This window comes from Osmerus mordax, chromosome 19, assembly GCF_038355195.1.
Source record: "Osmerus mordax isolate fOsmMor3 chromosome 19, fOsmMor3.pri, whole genome shotgun sequence".
Taxonomy (NCBI): Eukaryota; Metazoa; Chordata; class Actinopteri; order Osmeriformes; family Osmeridae; genus Osmerus; species Osmerus mordax.
The window spans coordinates 2,450,091-2,470,000 of NC_090068.1; the positions used below are offsets into that span (position 1 = coordinate 2,450,091).

General features: G+C 47.0%; 14 non-coding genes across 14 annotated transcripts; all 14 read left to right on the top strand.

Moving 5' to 3' along the window:
* The first annotated feature begins 604 nt into the window (after positions 1-604).
* trnah-gug (transfer RNA histidin (anticodon GUG)) lies at positions 605-676 on the top strand. The gene has a single exon. It is a non-coding gene; the product is annotated as a tRNA-His (tRNA).
* A 234-nt stretch (positions 677-910) lies between these two features.
* Positions 911-983, top strand: trnar-acg (transfer RNA arginine (anticodon ACG)). Its single transcript has one exon. It is a non-coding gene; the product is annotated as a tRNA-Arg (tRNA).
* A 730-nt stretch (positions 984-1,713) lies between these two features.
* trnah-gug (transfer RNA histidin (anticodon GUG)) lies at positions 1,714-1,785 on the top strand. The gene has a single exon. It is a non-coding gene; the product is annotated as a tRNA-His (tRNA).
* Positions 1,786-2,019: 234 nt separating this feature from the next.
* On the top strand, positions 2,020-2,092 carry trnar-acg (transfer RNA arginine (anticodon ACG)). Its single transcript has one exon. It is a non-coding gene; the product is annotated as a tRNA-Arg (tRNA).
* A 729-nt stretch (positions 2,093-2,821) lies between these two features.
* Positions 2,822-2,893, top strand: trnah-gug (transfer RNA histidin (anticodon GUG)). Its single transcript has one exon. It is a non-coding gene; the product is annotated as a tRNA-His (tRNA).
* Positions 2,894-3,127: 234 nt separating this feature from the next.
* Positions 3,128-3,200, top strand: trnar-acg (transfer RNA arginine (anticodon ACG)). Its single transcript has one exon. It is a non-coding gene; the product is annotated as a tRNA-Arg (tRNA).
* A 729-nt stretch (positions 3,201-3,929) lies between these two features.
* trnah-gug (transfer RNA histidin (anticodon GUG)) lies at positions 3,930-4,001 on the top strand. Its single transcript has one exon. It is a non-coding gene; the product is annotated as a tRNA-His (tRNA).
* Positions 4,002-4,235: 234 nt separating this feature from the next.
* trnar-acg (transfer RNA arginine (anticodon ACG)) lies at positions 4,236-4,308 on the top strand. The gene has a single exon. It is a non-coding gene; the product is annotated as a tRNA-Arg (tRNA).
* Positions 4,309-5,038: 730 nt separating this feature from the next.
* On the top strand, positions 5,039-5,110 carry trnah-gug (transfer RNA histidin (anticodon GUG)). The gene has a single exon. It is a non-coding gene; the product is annotated as a tRNA-His (tRNA).
* Positions 5,111-5,344: 234 nt separating this feature from the next.
* On the top strand, positions 5,345-5,417 carry trnar-acg (transfer RNA arginine (anticodon ACG)). Its single transcript has one exon. It is a non-coding gene; the product is annotated as a tRNA-Arg (tRNA).
* Positions 5,418-6,146: 729 nt separating this feature from the next.
* trnah-gug (transfer RNA histidin (anticodon GUG)) lies at positions 6,147-6,218 on the top strand. The gene has a single exon. It is a non-coding gene; the product is annotated as a tRNA-His (tRNA).
* A 234-nt stretch (positions 6,219-6,452) lies between these two features.
* Positions 6,453-6,525, top strand: trnar-acg (transfer RNA arginine (anticodon ACG)). The gene has a single exon. It is a non-coding gene; the product is annotated as a tRNA-Arg (tRNA).
* Positions 6,526-7,255: 730 nt separating this feature from the next.
* Positions 7,256-7,327, top strand: trnah-gug (transfer RNA histidin (anticodon GUG)). The gene has a single exon. It is a non-coding gene; the product is annotated as a tRNA-His (tRNA).
* Positions 7,328-7,561: 234 nt separating this feature from the next.
* Positions 7,562-7,634, top strand: trnar-acg (transfer RNA arginine (anticodon ACG)). Its single transcript has one exon. It is a non-coding gene; the product is annotated as a tRNA-Arg (tRNA).
* Positions 7,635-19,910: the final 12,276 nt, after the last annotated feature.

Below are 19,910 nucleotides of genomic sequence, written 5' to 3' on the forward strand. Positions count from 1 at the left end.
TCCTCACCGTTGCGCAGATACCACGAAGGAAGCGCCTGAATGAACGTTTTGCTGCAGCAGGTATTGAAAGAGCTTGGGAAAAGGGAATGCTTTTCTTCAACCGGTAGAAAAAAGAAAAAGCTGGCTATGGTGTGACCATACAAGGATTTGACGCAAACGAGTGAAAATGCATGTGCTGCGTGCCATCAATACAAGCTGGTGCGAGTATAGTCACTTCAAAGCCGTTTTGGGGCGGATGAGTACCTATTTGAACTTGATTTAGGACCATTGAAAGTGTGAGAGTGACTGGCCTTGTTCTGCTTCGGGGACACAAAGGCAAGAATCATAATTTGTGTCCGAAAAAGGACACTATGCAGGGAATGAGTAGCCCTTCCGCGCCATTCTTGTAAAACGCTCCACAATCTTGTCATAACCAAATTAAAAAGTGACAAACCTTGAAATGTGGCATAGATAACGAGGTGGAAAATGGCTTGTTTGGAAATTGAGACGGCTTAGACAAAGGGAGAGAGGCTGGGAACTTACGTTCGCAGTTTATTCATGTGGCACAGCACAGTATAGAACACCCGTGGCCACCGGCTCTCGTGTGTCCAGCGAGAAGCGGCGAGCCGTGATCGTATAGTGGTTAGTACTCTGCGTTGTGGTCGCAGCAGCCCCGGTTCGAATCCGGGTCACGGCACATTTTTCGTTGTCCCTATGTGCAGACAAGGGACGTTGCGCGCCGTGCGTATACGCGACCAGTGCCATGCGCAGAGCTACTCCCCCTCGTCTCTGTTTAAAAAGAGCGTTTAGATATATAGTCTCGGTTAGTAGACCTGCGAAAGAGGAAGACCACTGTCGGCTGTTTCCCCGTCACTTCTTTCGCTCCGAGCGAGTGTCCTGGGTCGGTGACATGGCAAGAAGCAAACACCTTGGGCCAGTGGCGCAATGGATAACGCGTCTGACTACGGATCAGAAGATTCCAGGTTCGACTCCTGGCTGGCTCGAGCATCCATTTAACCAATTCTGTATTTGGGCGATGAGGGAAAAAAGTCTGTCAAGTAGTTGAGCGTAGCGCGCCAAACTAAAAGAACAGGCCTTATGCCTTTTTCACCAAAGCTCCTACTTTGATTCCTCACCGTTGCGCAGATACCACGAAGGAAGCGCCTGAATGAACGTTTTGCTGCAGCAGGTATTGAAAGAGCTTGGGAAAAGGGAATGCTTTTCTTCAAACCGGTAGAAAAAAGAAAAAGCTGGCTATGGTGTGACCATACAAGGATTTGACGCAAACGAGTGAAAATGCATGTGCTGCGTGCCATCAATACAAGCTGGTGCGAGTATAGTCACTTCAAAGCCGTTTTGGGGCGGATGAGTACCTATTTGAACTTGATTTAGGACCATTGAAAGTGTGAGAGTGACTGGCCTTGTTCTGCTTCGGGGACACAAAGGCAAGAATCATAATTTGTGTCCGAAAAAGGACACTATGCAGGGAATGAGTAGCCCTTCCGCGCCATTCTTGTAAAACGCTCCACAATCTTGTCATAACCAAATTAAAAAGTGACAAACCTTGAAATGTGGCATAGATAACGAGGTGGAAAATGGCTTGTTTGGAAATTGAGACGGCTTAGACAAAGGGAGAGAGGCTGGGAACTTACGTTCGCAGTTTATTCATGTGGCACAGCACAGTATAGAACACCCGTGGCCACCGGCTCTCGTGTGTCCAGCGAGAAGCGGCGAGCCGTGATCGTATAGTGGTTAGTACTCTGCGTTGTGGTCGCAGCAGCCCCGGTTCGAATCCGGGTCACGGCACATTTTTCGTTGTCCCTATGTGCAGACAAGGGACGTTGCGCGCCGTGCGTATACGCGACCAGTGCCATGCGCAGAGCTACTCCCCCTCGTCTCTGTTTAAAAAGAGCGTTTAGATATATAGTCTCGGTTAGTAGACCTGCGAAAGAGGAAGACCACTGTCGGCTGTTTCCCCGTCACTTCTTTCGCTCCGAGCGAGTGTCCTGGGTCGGTGACATGGCAAGAAGCAAACACCTTGGGCCAGTGGCGCAATGGATAACGCGTCTGACTACGGATCAGAAGATTCCAGGTTCGACTCCTGGCTGGCTCGAGCATCCATTTAACCAATTCTGTATTTGGGCGATGAGGGAAAAAAGTCTGTCAAGTAGTTGAGCGTAGCGCGCCAAACTAAAAGAACAGGCCTTATGCCTTTTTCACCAAAGCTCCTACTTTGATTCCTCACCGTTGCGCAGATACCACGAAGGAAGCGCCTGAATGAACGTTTTGCTGCAGCAGGTATTGAAAGAGCTTGGGAAAAGGGAATGCTTTTCTTCAACCGGTAGAAAAAAGAAAAAGCTGGCTATGGTGTGACCATACAAGGATTTGACGCAAACGAGTGAAAATGCATGTGCTGCGTGCCATCAATACAAGCTGGTGCGAGTATAGTCACTTCAAAGCCGTTTTGGGGCGGATGAGTACCTATTTGAACTTGATTTAGGACCATTGAAAGTGTGAGAGTGACTGGCCTTGTTCTGCTTCGGGGACACAAAGGCAAGAATCATAATTTGTGTCCGAAAAAGGACACTATGCAGGGAATGAGTAGCCCTTCCGCGCCATTCTTGTAAAACGCTCCACAATCTTGTCATAACCAAATTAAAAAGTGACAAACCTTGAAATGTGGCATAGATAACGAGGTGGAAAATGGCTTGTTTGGAAATTGAGACGGCTTAGACAAAGGGAGAGAGGCTGGGAACTTACGTTCGCAGTTTATTCATGTGGCACAGCACAGTATAGAACACCCGTGGCCACCGGCTCTCGTGTGTCCAGCGAGAAGCGGCGAGCCGTGATCGTATAGTGGTTAGTACTCTGCGTTGTGGTCGCAGCAGCCCCGGTTCGAATCCGGGTCACGGCACATTTTTCGTTGTCCCTATGTGCAGACAAGGGACGTTGCGCGCCGTGCGTATACGCGACCAGTGCCATGCGCAGAGCTACTCCCCCTCGTCTCTGTTTAAAAAGAGCGTTTAGATATATAGTCTCGGTTAGTAGACCTGCGAAAGAGGAAGACCACTGTCGGCTGTTTCCCCGTCACTTCTTTCGCTCCGAGCGAGTGTCCTGGGTCGGTGACATGGCAAGAAGCAAACACCTTGGGCCAGTGGCGCAATGGATAACGCGTCTGACTACGGATCAGAAGATTCCAGGTTCGACTCCTGGCTGGCTCGAGCATCCATTTAACCAATTCTGTATTTGGGCGATGAGGGAAAAAAGTCTGTCAAGTAGTTGAGCGTAGCGCGCCAAACTAAAAGAACAGGCCTTATGCCTTTTTCACCAAAGCTCCTACTTTGATTCCTCACCGTTGCGCAGATACCACGAAGGAAGCGCCTGAATGAACGTTTTGCTGCAGCAGGTATTGAAAGAGCTTGGGAAAAGGGAATGCTTTTCTTCAACCGGTAGAAAAAAGAAAAAGCTGGCTATGGTGTGACCATACAAGGATTTGACGCAAACGAGTGAAAATGCATGTGCTGCGTGCCATCAATACAAGCTGGTGCGAGTATAGTCACTTCAAAGCCGTTTTGGGGCGGATGAGTACCTATTTGAACTTGATTTAGGACCATTGAAAGTGTGAGAGTGACTGGCCTTGTTCTGCTTCGGGGACACAAAGGCAAGAATCATAATTTGTGTCCGAAAAAGGACACTATGCAGGGAATGAGTAGCCCTTCCGCGCCATTCTTGTAAAACGCTCCACAATCTTGTCATAACCAAATTAAAAAGTGACAAACCTTGAAATGTGGCATAGATAACGAGGTGGAAAATGGCTTGTTTGGAAATTGAGACGGCTTAGACAAAGGGAGAGAGGCTGGGAACTTACGTTCGCAGTTTATTCATGTGGCACAGCACAGTATAGAACACCCGTGGCCACCGGCTCTCGTGTGTCCAGCGAGAAGCGGCGAGCCGTGATCGTATAGTGGTTAGTACTCTGCGTTGTGGTCGCAGCAGCCCCGGTTCGAATCCGGGTCACGGCACATTTTTCGTTGTCCCTATGTGCAGACAAGGGACGTTGCGCGCCGTGCGTATACGCGACCAGTGCCATGCGCAGAGCTACTCCCCCTCGTCTCTGTTTAAAAAGAGCGTTTAGATATATAGTCTCGGTTAGTAGACCTGCGAAAGAGGAAGACCACTGTCGGCTGTTTCCCCGTCACTTCTTTCGCTCCGAGCGAGTGTCCTGGGTCGGTGACATGGCAAGAAGCAAACACCTTGGGCCAGTGGCGCAATGGATAACGCGTCTGACTACGGATCAGAAGATTCCAGGTTCGACTCCTGGCTGGCTCGAGCATCCATTTAACCAATTCTGTATTTGGGCGATGAGGGAAAAAAGTCTGTCAAGTAGTTGAGCGTAGCGCGCCAAACTAAAAGAACAGGCCTTATGCCTTTTTCACCAAAGCTCCTACTTTGATTCCTCACCGTTGCGCAGATACCACGAAGGAAGCGCCTGAATGAACGTTTTGCTGCAGCAGGTATTGAAAGAGCTTGGGAAAAGGGAATGCTTTTCTTCAAACCGGTAGAAAAAAGAAAAAGCTGGCTATGGTGTGACCATACAAGGATTTGACGCAAACGAGTGAAAATGCATGTGCTGCGTGCCATCAATACAAGCTGGTGCGAGTATAGTCACTTCAAAGCCGTTTTGGGGCGGATGAGTACCTATTTGAACTTGATTTAGGACCATTGAAAGTGTGAGAGTGACTGGCCTTGTTCTGCTTCGGGGACACAAAGGCAAGAATCATAATTTGTGTCCGAAAAAGGACACTATGCAGGGAATGAGTAGCCCTTCCGCGCCATTCTTGTAAAACGCTCCACAATCTTGTCATAACCAAATTAAAAAGTGACAAACCTTGAAATGTGGCATAGATAACGAGGTGGAAAATGGCTTGTTTGGAAATTGAGACGGCTTAGACAAAGGGAGAGAGGCTGGGAACTTACGTTCGCAGTTTATTCATGTGGCACAGCACAGTATAGAACACCCGTGGCCACCGGCTCTCGTGTGTCCAGCGAGAAGCGGCGAGCCGTGATCGTATAGTGGTTAGTACTCTGCGTTGTGGTCGCAGCAGCCCCGGTTCGAATCCGGGTCACGGCACATTTTTCGTTGTCCCTATGTGCAGACAAGGGACGTTGCGCGCCGTGCGTATACGCGACCAGTGCCATGCGCAGAGCTACTCCCCCTCGTCTCTGTTTAAAAAGAGCGTTTAGATATATAGTCTCGGTTAGTAGACCTGCGAAAGAGGAAGACCACTGTCGGCTGTTTCCCCGTCACTTCTTTCGCTCCGAGCGAGTGTCCTGGGTCGGTGACATGGCAAGAAGCAAACACCTTGGGCCAGTGGCGCAATGGATAACGCGTCTGACTACGGATCAGAAGATTCCAGGTTCGACTCCTGGCTGGCTCGAGCATCCATTTAACCAATTCTGTATTTGGGCGATGAGGGAAAAAAGTCTGTCAAGTAGTTGAGCGTAGCGCGCCAAACTAAAAGAACAGGCCTTATGCCTTTTTCACCAAAGCTCCTACTTTGATTCCTCACCGTTGCGCAGATACCACGAAGGAAGCGCCTGAATGAACGTTTTGCTGCAGCAGGTATTGAAAGAGCTTGGGAAAAGGGAATGCTTTTCTTCAACCGGTAGAAAAAAGAAAAAGCTGGCTATGGTGTGACCATACAAGGATTTGACGCAAACGAGTGAAAATGCATGTGCTGCGTGCCATCAATACAAGCTGGTGCGAGTATAGTCACTTCAAAGCCGTTTTGGGGCGGATGAGTACCTATTTGAACTTGATTTAGGACCATTGAAAGTGTGAGAGTGACTGGCCTTGTTCTGCTTCGGGGACACAAAGGCAAGAATCATAATTTGTGTCCGAAAAAGGACACTATGCAGGGAATGAGTAGCCCTTCCGCGCCATTCTTGTAAAACGCTCCACAATCTTGTCATAACCAAATTAAAAAGTGACAAACCTTGAAATGTGGCATAGATAACGAGGTGGAAAATGGCTTGTTTGGAAATTGAGACGGCTTAGACAAAGGGAGAGAGGCTGGGAACTTACGTTCGCAGTTTATTCATGTGGCACAGCACAGTATAGAACACCCGTGGCCACCGGCTCTCGTGTGTCCAGCGAGAAGCGGCGAGCCGTGATCGTATAGTGGTTAGTACTCTGCGTTGTGGTCGCAGCAGCCCCGGTTCGAATCCGGGTCACGGCACATTTTTCGTTGTCCCTATGTGCAGACAAGGGACGTTGCGCGCCGTGCGTATACGCGACCAGTGCCATGCGCAGAGCTACTCCCCCTCGTCTCTGTTTAAAAAGAGCGTTTAGATATATAGTCTCGGTTAGTAGACCTGCGAAAGAGGAAGACCACTGTCGGCTGTTTCCCCGTCACTTCTTTCGCTCCGAGCGAGTGTCCTGGGTCGGTGACATGGCAAGAAGCAAACACCTTGGGCCAGTGGCGCAATGGATAACGCGTCTGACTACGGATCAGAAGATTCCAGGTTCGACTCCTGGCTGGCTCGAGCATCCATTTAACCAATTCTGTATTTGGGCGATGAGGGAAAAAAGTCTGTCAAGTAGTTGAGCGTAGCGCGCCAAACTAAAAGAACAGGCCTTATGCCTTTTTCACCAAAGCTCCTACTTTGATTCCTCACCGTTGCGCAGATACCACGAAGGAAGCGCCTGAATGAACGTTTTGCTGCAGCAGGTATTGAAAGAGCTTGGGAAAAGGGAATGCTTTTCTTCAAACCGGTAGAAAAAAGAAAAAGCTGGCTATGGTGTGACCATACAAGGATTTGACGCAAACGAGTGAAAATGCATGTGCTGCGTGCCATCAATACAAGCTGGTGCGAGTATAGTCACTTCAAAGCCGTTTTGGGGCGGATGAGTACCTATTTGAACTTGATTTAGGACCATTGAAAGTGTGAGAGTGACTGGCCTTGTTCTGCTTCGGGGACACAAAGGCAAGAATCATAATTTGTGTCCGAAAAAGGACACTATGCAGGGAATGAGTAGCCCTTCCGCGCCATTCTTGTAAAACGCTCCACAATCTTGTCATAACCAAATTAAAAAGTGACAAACCTTGAAATGTGGCATAGATAACGAGGTGGAAAATGGCTTGTTTGGAAATTGAGACGGCTTAGACAAAGGGAGAGAGGCTGGGAACTTACGTTCGCAGTTTATTCATGTGGCACAGCACAGTATAGAACACCCGTGGCCACCGGCTCTCGTGTGTCCAGCGAGAAGCGGCGAGCCGTGATCGTATAGTGGTTAGTACTCTGCGTTGTGGTCGCAGCAGCCCCGGTTCGAATCCGGGTCACGGCACATTTTTCGTTGTCCCTATGTGCAGACAAGGGACGTTGCGCGCCGTGCGTATACGCGACCAGTGCCATGCGCAGAGCTACTCCCCCTCGTCTCTGTTTAAAAAGAGCGTTTAGATATATAGTCTCGGTTAGTAGACCTGCGAAAGAGGAAGACCACTGTCGGCTGTTTCCCCATCACTTCTTTCGCTCCGAGCGAGTGTCCTGGGTCGGTGACATGGCAAGCAGCAAACACCTTGGGCCAGTGGCGCAATGGATAACGCGTCTGACTACGGATCAGAAGATTCCAGGTTCGACTCCTGGCTGGCTCGAGCATCCATTTAACCAATTCTGTATTTGGGCGATGAGGGAAAAAAGTCTGTCAAGTAGTTGAGCGTAGCGCGCCAAACTAAAAGAACAGGCCTTATGCCTTTTTCACCAAAGCTCCTACTTTGATTCCTCACCGTTGCGCAGATACCACGAAGGAAGCGCCTGAATGAACGTTTTGCTGCAGCAGGTATTGAAAGAGCTTGGGAAAAGGGAATGCTTTTCTTCAACCGGTAGAAAAAAGAAAAAGCTGGCTATGGTGTGACCATACAAGGATTTGACGCAAACGAGTGAAAATGCATGTGCTGCGTGCCATCAATACAAGCTGGTGCGAGTATAGTCACTTCAAAGCCGTTTTGGGGCGGATGAGTACCTATTTGAACTTGATTTAGGACCATTGACCATTGTCACGGCACATTTTTCGTTGTCTCTATGTGCAGACAAGGGACGTTGCGCGCCGTGCGTATACGCGACCAGTGCCATGCGCAGAGCTACTCCCCCTCGTCTCTGTTTAAAAAGAGCGTTTAGATATATAGTCTCGGTTAATAGACCTGCGAAAGAGGAAGACCACTGTCGGCTGTTTCCCCATTGATGAAGAAAATCAAAGTACTAAGTCCTTGGGTTAATTTTTCTAAGTTTGAAAACAGCACAAAAACTTCCAGAGTTTGATGCAAAGTGTTTAATCAGAATCCAATACAAACATGGTGATTCCTTTCAAACGTGAGCCAAATTCTGCAGAATCAGACTGAGAAATATTCTCCGGACATTACATTTTATATCAAAACCTTATCAGTTCTGTAATTTTGCTATTGGTACAATATTGTTTATCACAAATGCATAATTCATTTTACACTCTATTGGTCTCTCTCTCTAGAGGCTTCAAGTTACAGGTGCAAAGAGAAATCCCCTATTTTTTTTTAGACTTGCTCTGACCTTGATGGCCAGGCACACTGGGCGCCTTGTTGTTTACTATGGTGGGAACCTAATCTTGTAGCCTTCTTTCACACCCAGCTCCAATCATCAAAAATAACACTTTTGGGGCTTCATTTTCCTTCTATATCTTAGGGGAAATACTAAACAATCAAAGTGGTTTTGCATCAGGCTTTTCCAGTAGTGTAACATATAAAAGTATAAAAGTACAAAGGTGATTAAAAGGCATACTTCAATAATATAATCCATACTCATTCTCCATCTTTCATAATTACAGCAGTGTGATATTATTCCACTTCAATCCCCCCTGTGAGACTTAGAAATCTCACACAACTCATACTGTGAACACTACCGTAATTATACAACAGAAACAATTATTGGAGTAAATAAATGCTGATAGTATATTCAGTAGTCAAAAACACATTAGACAAAAATTCGGTGTGACAGTATAGAATCATAAAAATACAAAACAAATCACTGTTAATTTCGACCTTACTCAATATATTCATCGTGTGCGAAGCTCATCCTACGTGGCCTGGTGGACTGTTCTTCTTTTCAATACTCGCTTAAGCTTTCAGCTTAATTGCAACACATAGCAGGGGAGTAAAATGATACGGGTATGGGGTACTAAAACTAGAAACTCCCCGTAGCCAATGACACGCATAACGCGAGCCATCGGGTTTAACTATGCTCATAATGCGACATGAGTATCCGTTCCAGCCTCTACCTAAGTATATGTGACAGACTGAGTCATCGCTAGTCGCCATACTGTACCTCCCTACTCATTCACCATCCACACTGAGGAGCTTCGCACTGAGGTCCTATTACTTATAAAAAATTGGTCCGTTTCATTAACATAACACAATAAGTAATAGACTACTGCATATGTTCTATATATGATTATATGTTGGTTATACCCATCTCCACATGGTCGTCGTCTCCCCTTTAACAGCAAGCGTTCACACATACACAGGGACTGCAGGGCATTTGATGAGCCAGTGAGCGACGGGGTCGAGCCCCATTACTGTACTGCAGATGTAAATTGCAATGGATAGAGAACCTTCTACCCATCCCACATAACCCTACATCCATATGACGAAGACCCAACTTTAAAGCATCTCCAAACAGTATGCGAGACAAAATAAACCGAGCAATGACAACAATACAACACACTAGAATGTCATTGAAAACAAAGCAATGAGGCGACAGCAAATTAAAATAAGGGTGTACGTACAGGGTGATGATATCTTTCTAGTTTAAACTGTAAGTAGTGTTCCATGCAATACATAATATTGGTGCTTGTTCGTGATACAGTGTGACTTATTACATTTACATTTATTCATTTATTTCATCAGACGTTTTATCCAAAGCTTTATTACTTTATTATTAGATGGTTAAAATATATGTCTGATAATGTCCAGGGTTATGACAGATGAGCAGGTGTCCGATGATGTCCAGGGAGAGGGGCTGGTGTTTGGAGGTGTTCTGGGAAATGGGTTGATGTTTGGTGATGTTCAGGGGAGGGGATTGGATGTGTGAAGATGGTTGGGGACATGGGTTGATGTTTAGTGATGTTCAGGGGAGGGGATTGGATGTGTGAAGATGATTGGGGAAAGGGCTGGGTCTCAGCCGGTGTGTCCAAAGGAGGGCGGTATTTTCTATTTATTTTTTTTCAACGGGGGACAGAATAGTCCTGGGTTAAACCGGGTATTCCAGGATGCAACATCCGAAGTGGAACAGAATAATCCAAGGTGAAACAGAATAAGTGGTTGGATGACACCCTTCTGCCAGAAGAATTACACTCTCCTCAGCCAAAACATTTCCCTAGAAGTACCGCCAAATGTTCTCATAGGGATCCATTTGGGGCATGGGTTGATATGCACCCCAACGTTGCTGCCAGCTATTTATCTCCATTCTCAATTCCTCATTCTGGCGCATCAGCATCCTGTTCTGGCTCTGAAGTGATGCCATCTCCTCAGACTGACGCTCTTTTTCCCTATAGCGTTCTCTCCACCGAATTTGAGCTTGCCCTCTTCGTCTTGCACGATTCAGACGTCTTGTAACCCTCTTGGTCATTTGTCCCTGGAGGTTTTTAAACTGATCTGGTGCCATTTTTCCAATCCATTGATCCATTTCCGCGGTGCTTGGTCCGGTGACCAGCTCGGCTTCGTCCGTGTTGATGTTTGTGTCTCCTTCTGGGCCTGCATCCGTGTCTCCCTCTGGTCTCTCGGATGTGGCTCCTGAGAGTTCTCCTTCCTCAGGACCCTTTGCTTCTTCCTTGGTCTGGACTGGAGGGGGTGGTTGGTCACGGATTGATGGCCTGACACTGCCGGGGACACTGAATGACTGGATCTGGGGGTGGTGGTTGAGAGAGATTGGCCACATCGGGCCTGGGTGTAGTGAGGTTAGTGGACCGAGGTTGGGGAGTGGCAGCTCCTGCACCTCCTGCTGCCAGGTTAGCTGCTGTAGCTCCGTAACTATCCTGTCTAGGTCTAAATCTATGGGGTGGATCTGCCACTGCCTTAATCTGGGGTCGCTGGCAACCTGACCTGCGTCTTCCCCTACTGTATTGATTCTATCCAATGGTATGAGAACTGGTGGGATCATTTCTGCCCTACTCTCCACTGGGGGTGGACTCGCTGGACTTTCTTGTTTGGTCATAACTGAGCCATCTATCTGCTGTGGCTCTACTCCTGGTGGTGGGGGATCCTGACTTGTCAGGTGTGGCATGCATGAAGTCGATATCTGCGGGGGGTTTGGTTTGTCTTGGTCGTTCTTCCAATGGGGGTCGTCTGCCGTGTACATCTAGTGACATAACACAAAGTTAGTTGTCGCCCAATCCCTCTTGGCTCAACTCATACAAACTTGATTTACGCTTCAATGTTTGTAATTCTATCATCTCGATGTAAGCCCCTTCCTGTGTTTGGTCGTTGGTTGGACCCTCATACAATGACAGAGTGCTGTCTCCTCCTTCCGGAGCTATTTGTAAAGGAAACTGTCCTGTTATTACCTTTGACATCTTTTTAATTAGTTGCCCCACCAGCGGCAATATACAGCATGCAGTTACTACTACTATTATCAATATTATTGCTATGGCCATCGCTATCCCTCTCAGTAATTTAGGCCAAGTCAAATTCATCAACCAGCTCCATAACGCATTTGTTCCCGTTTTCCAATTGGGCTGTATTACATGTTCCTGTCTTAGTTCCTTTAGATGCATTAGGGCCTTAGTGAGATTTCCCCCCTCCCCAGTATGCATGGGAATGACAGTGCAACACTCCTCTCCTATCAGTTCGCAAACTTTTTGGTCTTCTGCTAACAACGTTTCTATGATAAACTGGTTTTGCAGGGCCATCAGTGATGTGGCATGTAACTGTTCTTTCACTCCTTCTAGTGCAGCTATGGTGTGATTTATGAATCGTTGTTGATTATACCATAAGTAATTTATCCATTGGCTGTTGCGTTCTATGGATTGAGCATTTATAAACTGGCCAACAAGGGGCACTGAGCCTATTATTAGGGAGTCAGGTGGCTGAGCGGTGAGGGAGTCGGACTAGTAATCCGAAGGTTGCCAGTTCGCTTCCCGGTCATGCCAACTGACGTTGTGTCCTTGGGCAAGGCACTTCGCCCTACTTGCCTCGGGGGAATGTCCCTGTACTTACTGTAAGTCGCTCTGGATAAGAGTGTCTGCTAAATGACTAAATGTATTATTCGTCCTGTGATTATCCAGTCTTTACTCATGGCCAAATGTTCATCGGGCATACCGTAAGGTACTTGGTCGTAAGTGATGTATACCTTGTCATCTGTTGTCCACTGAGTTTGAGTGTCTCTTTTATCTCTGCTTGGTAAGCTTCTTTGAGGTGCCAACATTGTTACTTTCCCAGTTAACATAGTTGGCGCGCAGATACCCACCCATCCCGGTTCTAGTTTTATTTTAAGATTTGGGTCTCCTTCACATACCCAAAATATATCTCCCAATGGAACTGTTCCCTCTGCATAACTTGGAATGCGATATTGTTCAGCGTTCGTGGACTCTATTTTATAGATTATGTATTCTCCGTCTAATACAAGCTGTTCGCACTTTATTGTGGCCTTGTCTGTTGTTGCGCACCGTCGGCCAAAAGCTTCCTGCTTGCATCTCACCAATCCCTTGGAGTCAGTTGAGGCATAGTATTTAATCACACCCTCTATTTCCGTTCCCCTTACTATACAAAATGGAAGGATAAGAGACTGCGGGATTTTGACCATGGGTTGTGCCATATAGTCGTTTTCTTTTTGGGTTTCATCTATTTTGCGCGGGCAGACCGTCTCATCTATACTCATACTTTGGTATTTACTATTCGCCATGTACATAGTACAGTAAGCAAAGCACTCGTCTAGGTCCGTACAGGACCCTAATGCGCTACCTGGAATGGGCCTGATCTGTGGAAGCCTTTTTGAATTATAACATGCCACACAGGTTTCTTGACTTACTTGTTTTGCTGAGTACTTCAGCCAGTCATAGAACATGTTGGATTTTAGTTGTGCCGTTCTTAACGTATAGCCACTATCCCGGCTACGTTTGACTCGACGAGTCACAGAGTATATTTTGAGCAGGCTGATAGCTGTTTGGTTATTCATTACTCTTTTTGCGTTTACATCAATACATTGAGTTTTCAAGCATTTTACAATTATTCTTATTGTTCCAATTTTCTTGCACTTTGTGTTCCGGGAATAACTGTAGATTATTAGTTTACCGGGGCCGGATGTTATTATCACGTTTCGGTCTGGTGGTATGCTGTATGTTAAGTTGACGTCTTCAGCTAATGGTATATACCCTAGATTTGCCGCTAGCACTCCTACAGCTAATGCACACTTGGCCATCTGCACATCTTCCTTTGGTGTTTTTGATTCATTGATGGGTAAAACATATTGTAGGGTTGGGTCGTGTTGGGGATGTTTGGTGGGTAAGATATGTTGTGGAGTCAGGTTTTCTTGGGGATGTGTGATGGGTGAAACACGTTGTTGGGTTACGTTTTCTTGGGGATGTGTAGTGGGTGGAACATTTTGAGTTAGATTTGGTTGGCGATATATGGGGGGTGTCGGGTGTCGTATTGTCCACATCACGCTGCCTGCCAACACTATGGCTGTCCATATTAGCATTACCCCTACCCCTGGTCGTATCTTAGCACAGTCTGGGGGGTCCCTATCCTGTCTCGTGGTGGCCCTAACACTTAGTGCTCTCTCAGCTGTCTGCTGTATCTGGCTTTGGTGATTTCTTAATAGCTGGGCAGCTATTGTTAGTGTTTCGGTTGTTTGCGAGTCTCTGCTGGACCAGTCTGTGAAAACGTCTGGGTCCCTGCGGGGAAGAGTGTCCGTCCCCATCCTGGAGTCCCTGCGGGGCGGTGACACCTGCCCCTTCTGTTTCCGGTCGAGCTGCTCCTCTCCTATGTGTCTCATTTTGTTCTGGATCTTCGGCTCTACAGCAGTGATTGAAATGGTACCAAAACTTCTTACCGTCAACTTTTAGGGCTGTTTGAGTTGTTAGACGGACTTTGAAGGGACCTTCCCGTCTGGGCTCGTTCCACTTTCTTTTGAATACCTTTACGTAAACCCAATCTCCAGGCACAACCGTCTATAGGTTCTCTGGAATCTCTGCTTCCCTCTCCTCCGTGGCACCTTTTACCTGTGAGAACACTTCCTTGTGTACTTGTGTTAAGTGTAGTAGGTAGCTTTGCAGCTCCCTTTCCAACTTTTCAAGGGGAGGACCCTCAACGGGTCCTCGTAAATACGGAACTGAAAGTGGCCTTCCAGTTGCCATTTCATGCGGTGTTAGAAATGTTAGTCGGTTAGTACTTGAGCGCATTGCCATTAGTGCCAGCGGTAAAGCCTGTACCCAGTTTAACTTACCATCAGCCATGATTTTTGCTAATTTGGCTTTCAAGATACCGTTGGCCCTCTCGACTGTCCCCTGTGACTGAGGATGATAAACACAGCCAAACCTTTGTCTAATACCTAACATTTTCAATGCCAATTTAAATGTTTCAGCCACAAAATGCGGTCCATTGTCTGAGCTTATGCTATCCGGGATTCCAAATCTCGGAAAGACCTCTCTACACAGAAAGTTTGCAACTGATCGGGAGTCTGGACCTGCAGTTGGTACTGCCTCTACCCATCTACTGAACCGACATATTACTACAAAGATGTGTCTCAGCCTTCCTATACGTTGCGTCATGTCTACATAATCTATCATCAGATGTCTAAATGGTCCATCTGGTGTTGGAATGTGTGAGATGGGAGCAGAAAATGTCTTCCTAACATTGTAATGTGCACATACTTCACATTCGTGTAGCACTCTATCAACTGTGGCAGTTAAATATGGTGACCACCACACGCTTTGAAGACGTCTTACAATCTCCCCCCTGGCGCAATGGTCAACACCATGCGCATTCCTTATAGCAAAGCGTAACAACGTACTAGGCAAAACGAAATGTCCATGACTACTCCTCCATAGACCTTTGTGGGCTCCATCTTGAGTGTTCTGCATGGCTCCCCGTTTCAACCACATATCTTTTTCCTGCGGACTAACCCGGTCTTGTGCTAACACGAGAGACGATAAGGTGGTGAGTGGGGCAGGGTCATCAGTCACTTGAAGGGGTCCCATTACTGCCCCTGTGCCTGTTGCTGCTTGCCTGGCTGTCTCATCGGCCATGTTGTTTCCTTTGGCAATGAGAGTGTCAGTCTTTTGGTGGGCCGGGCATTTAATAATGGCCAAGGCTGTTGGAGCATGCATGGCATCTAACAGTTGTGAAATAGACTGTCCATGGCTGATTGCTGTGCCATCAGCTCTGCGGAAGCCTCTCTGCTTCCATATGTTGCCATACACATGACACACGCCATATGCATATGCAGAGTCAGTATAAACATTTAGACTCTTACCCTTTGCCAACAGGCATGCTGCTGTAAGAGCTTTGATCTCAGCCAGTTGGGCTGAACATGGTTGATCAACCTTCACAGATTGGATGGTTTCAAATGTGGCGTCATCTTTGAGCTGCACTACGCCGTAGCCCGCATGATTGCCCACAGCATCTCTAAAGCAAGATCCATCCACAAACAATGTGAGGTCTGCTGCGATTGGTTCGTTGTGCAGGTCTTGGCGTGCACGCATAAAGACGTCAGTGTCGTGGACACAATCGTGTGGTGTCCCATCTACTGGTAACACCATCTTAGTTGCTGGGTTTACTATGTCACACCTTTGTATGGTGAGTTCAGGGGCAGACAGTATCACCTCGTAGCCAGTTCTCCTGGCCTGTGTCAACACAAATCGTGGGCTTGTCAGTAAGGCATGTAGTTGATGGGACGTGTACAGAGTTACTGGGTGTCCCATTGTCAGTGATGAAGCTTTCTTGAACGCAAAGACAGTGGCTGCCAATCCCTGATAGCAGGGTGGCAATCCTGCCTCTACATTGTCAAGTTTTGTACTGTAATAAGCCAATGGTTGTTTCCCTATGGGCGTGTCCTGTAAGAGTACTGCAGTAGCATATCCAGATCGTTCTGCAACATATAGATGAAATGGTTTGGAGTAATCGGGATTGCCAAGGGCGGGGGCTGATTGCATGTCACTTTTAAGAGCTAAAAAAGCTCCCTCCGCCTCTTCGGTCCACTGCAATGTAGCAGCATTACTAGTCTGCCCTGCAGCCCTAATAAGGGCTCGCAAAGGTGCTGATTTGAGGGCATAATCACAAATCCACAGCCTGCTGTATCCCGCCATTCCCAACAAGGTAAGCATTTGCCCTACCGTCTGAGGTTTCCGTGCCTTGACTATGGCTTCTATCTGTGACAAGGCTATCTGTCTCTTGTCCCCACTAAGCCTCCTGCCCAGATAATCTACTGTCATCTGACAAAACTGTAACTTGTCTTTACTGACTTTATGACCTCCCTCTGCCAGCTGTGTTAACACCGTGACAGAGTCTCTCTCGCACTGCTCCTTCGAGCTGCTGCAAATTAAAATGTCATCTACATACTGTAATACGGTACTGGCAACATGCAGATTTTGCAGGTCTTGGGTCAACACCCGATTAAACACCGCGGGGCTGTCCAGGAATCCCTGGGGTAAACGAGTATATGTCATTTGCTTACCTTCATAGGTGAAAGCAAACAGATATTGGGAGTCCTGGTGTAAAGGCACTGAGAAAAATGCGGAACAGAGATCTATAACTGTATACCATTTTGTGCCTGGTGGGATATTTGTGAGTAATGTATGTGGATCGGGCACGATCGCCTTTGGAACGTTTACAATGGAGTTAATTGCTCGCAGATCATGTACCAAACGATAATCATTAGAATGCGGCTTCTTTATCGGAAAGATGGGTGTATTGCAGGGGCTTTTAGTTTCTATCAGAACTCCTGCGTTCACTAAACCCGTAATGGTGGGTCTAATCCCGTCTATGGCGTGTTGTCGGAGTGGATATTGTCTCTGGTAGGGTAATCTTACTCCCTCCCTTACGTTTATATGTATGGGTTCTGCTGATTTTATATAACCTACATCTGTCTTATGTTTTGACCATAATGACAGGGGCACCTGTCCTAACAAATCTTCATGTTCTGATAGTAAGCATAGTTTGGTTGGTGTTTGTATGTTCAATATCACTGTCTCTGCTATCCCTACGTTATAATTCTTTGTAGAAATTCTATAAAAACGTGTGTCAGGGGATATGTGTATGTTCTTATTGTTTGTGGGTCTCCATTCTAATACATGTAAAGCTGCTTTAACCATTGGTCCTAATTCTCTAGTCCTATGTCCTTCAGTTGTCATTAGTGTAATGTGTGGGGCAGAATCTTGGATTTGATACCATTCTTGTAAGTCTGGTGGGAGTGTTACAGCTGCGGCGGCTCCCTCAGGGCCCACGAAAATATCCTGGCTGATGATAGAGTGCTGTTTTTTATTGATCAACTCTATCCAACAGTCAGCATAGTCTGTGTGGCTTTGATGTTCGTCATATAGAAGAGTACAGTGAAACGGCATGTGTTGTGGTTTCGGTTTTCCTACTAATACTTGGGCCCACGGTTCCCATGTTTTCCATGTTTGGATCAGCGAAGATTCTTGTGGGACCAATTGTAGCCAGTACACCAGCGGTGGCATCTGGCTGTGGGAGTTTTCTGCTGTTGCATTCATTAGTGGACTTAAAACGTTTTGCAGTTCTTTTTCTACCATCACTGGCATTATCTGGTTTGTTGTGGGATCTTCATGAAACTCCACTCGCAGGCCGCTTTGGGTACACGCAATATTGGCTTTTAAAATGCATAAAATGTCTCTTCCTAATAGATTGATGGGAGTGTGTGCCGAATACAGAAGAGGCGCTACAATGGTTTTTCCTTCGATTTGCATCGTGAGTGGCTCCGTAAGAGGTATTACTTGTGTTTTCCCAGAAAAGCCAACAGTTCGGATGGATGAACTTGAGAGGGGGAGATTGAAGCCATTTTTTCCAATACATGAGTACGTCGCTCCCGTGTCCACCATGAAGGCATGTTCTCGGCCTTGCACTGTAACTGATATGGTGGGTTCTTCTCGTGGTTGTAATGAGATAACTGGCGACATGTTTTCCCCCTCAGGCTTTTCTGGACACCTCTATTGCCAGCCTGCAGCTGGCGCCAAACTCTCTTCTGATGGACAGTCTCTTTTGAAATGTCCTTCTTGTCCGCATCCCCAGCACACCCATGCTTGCTGATTGTCCATCGGATTGGGGTTGGGCCGTGCTTGTCTGTCCTGTTGTGGGTGTGGGCCTCGTCCTCCTCCCCCACGGGGTTTCCCACCACGTTGAGTGGATCCACCCCTACCCTTCCAGTTTGAGGAACTAATGTGTACATGGATCGGCGGCAGGGCGGGAGCTGGGGGGTTGATTGGTGTTGCCTGCACTGGTCTTGGTGGAGCAGTAGGTTGGGGTGGTGATTGGAGCACCACTGGGGCCTGGAGTGTAGGGTTCTCGTAAACCTGGGCATGTGCTGTTACAACTGGGGCTTGTGTTTTGGCTTTGTCTTTCTTTTGCTTGCACAGTTCTCCCAGTTGTAGTTGTGTTAGTTTGTTGACAAGCTGTTTGTTCAGTTCATCTGCTTCTCGTTTTTCTTTTCTGCTGTTATCAACATGGTGGACTATATGTTCTGAGAACAATGGCCAGTCCATTTTCATTAGGCCTACTACACCATCCAGACACTTTTGTACGGTTGGTGGCATAGCTTTTTTGACCATGAGCATAAACAGTCTCTGTGTGGTGTTGTTTGTGTTCCAAGCTCCCCCAGTCTCATCTCTCCACCTACGTTGAAAATCATGCAGAAATGTTGTCGGACATTCGTCGTCTTTCAGTATTACGCCATCTAGCTTGGAGGGATCCATCTTCTCTGGGTAGTGTTTTCTTAGCTCTGCCCATATTAGGTTGCGGTGACCTCCGAAACCTACACTGTCCACTTGATTTCCGGTCACCACCCTTGGCAGGTGTGCACTATGGAAAACTTCTTCTGTTATCTGTTTTCCGGCCGTGTGCATTAGCAGAGCCTTTATGTCTCCCAGAGCCAATGTCACCCCTGCTGTGCTCTCTTCTACTGCTGTTATCCATTTGTTAGCTCCATCAGTAAGCGTAGGCAGCCTTCCTGCCAGGCCGATCATGTCCATGAATGACCATGGTACGTACAGGGGATCTTGTCCGGTTCCTTTTACCACTAGGGGGTATATCGGGACAGGATTGTTTCTATCCTCTGCCTCTCTTTCCTCCAGGTGGTCACTTAGGCTGAGTCTTCTCCCCAATCTTCCTCCATCTCTCACCCATTGCTGTGTTCGTTCTTCTTGTTTTGTTACCTTCCGTTTAAGGCCTTCTCCACTTCCACTGCCTTGTGGAGTTATCATGCCGTTTAGGCTTAGATGCATTACCCCCCTGCTGCTGGACTGTTGCCATGCACTGTGGGGGTCCTCGTTTGGTTGATCCTCAGGTGTTAACCTGGGAGTTGATGTCTTGTCTCTGTGGTCTCTTAATTTTGTTGATAGGTTGTGTATCTCACTCTCCATTCTGTGTATTGACTCCTCCCAGTCTTGGCATTTTTGTTTGCCCCACTCTTTTAGTGATTGATCTCTGTTTTTTTGTTTTGGGCGTGTCCCAAATGGCGGATCTGATTGTGGCATTGGAGGTGCTGCGTCAGTGTCCTCATACTCCTTTTGTCTGGTGCCTTGATGGTCATGCTGTTTTTGTTTCCTCCACTCTTCTTCGGTGGATTCTTTTATTGTTTTTTCCAGGTAATTTAGCTTGTCAGCCAAAACCGCCAATTCTGCTTTTTCTGCAGTTTTCTTCTGGTATTCCAGTCTGTCTAGATAGTCTTGTGATTGT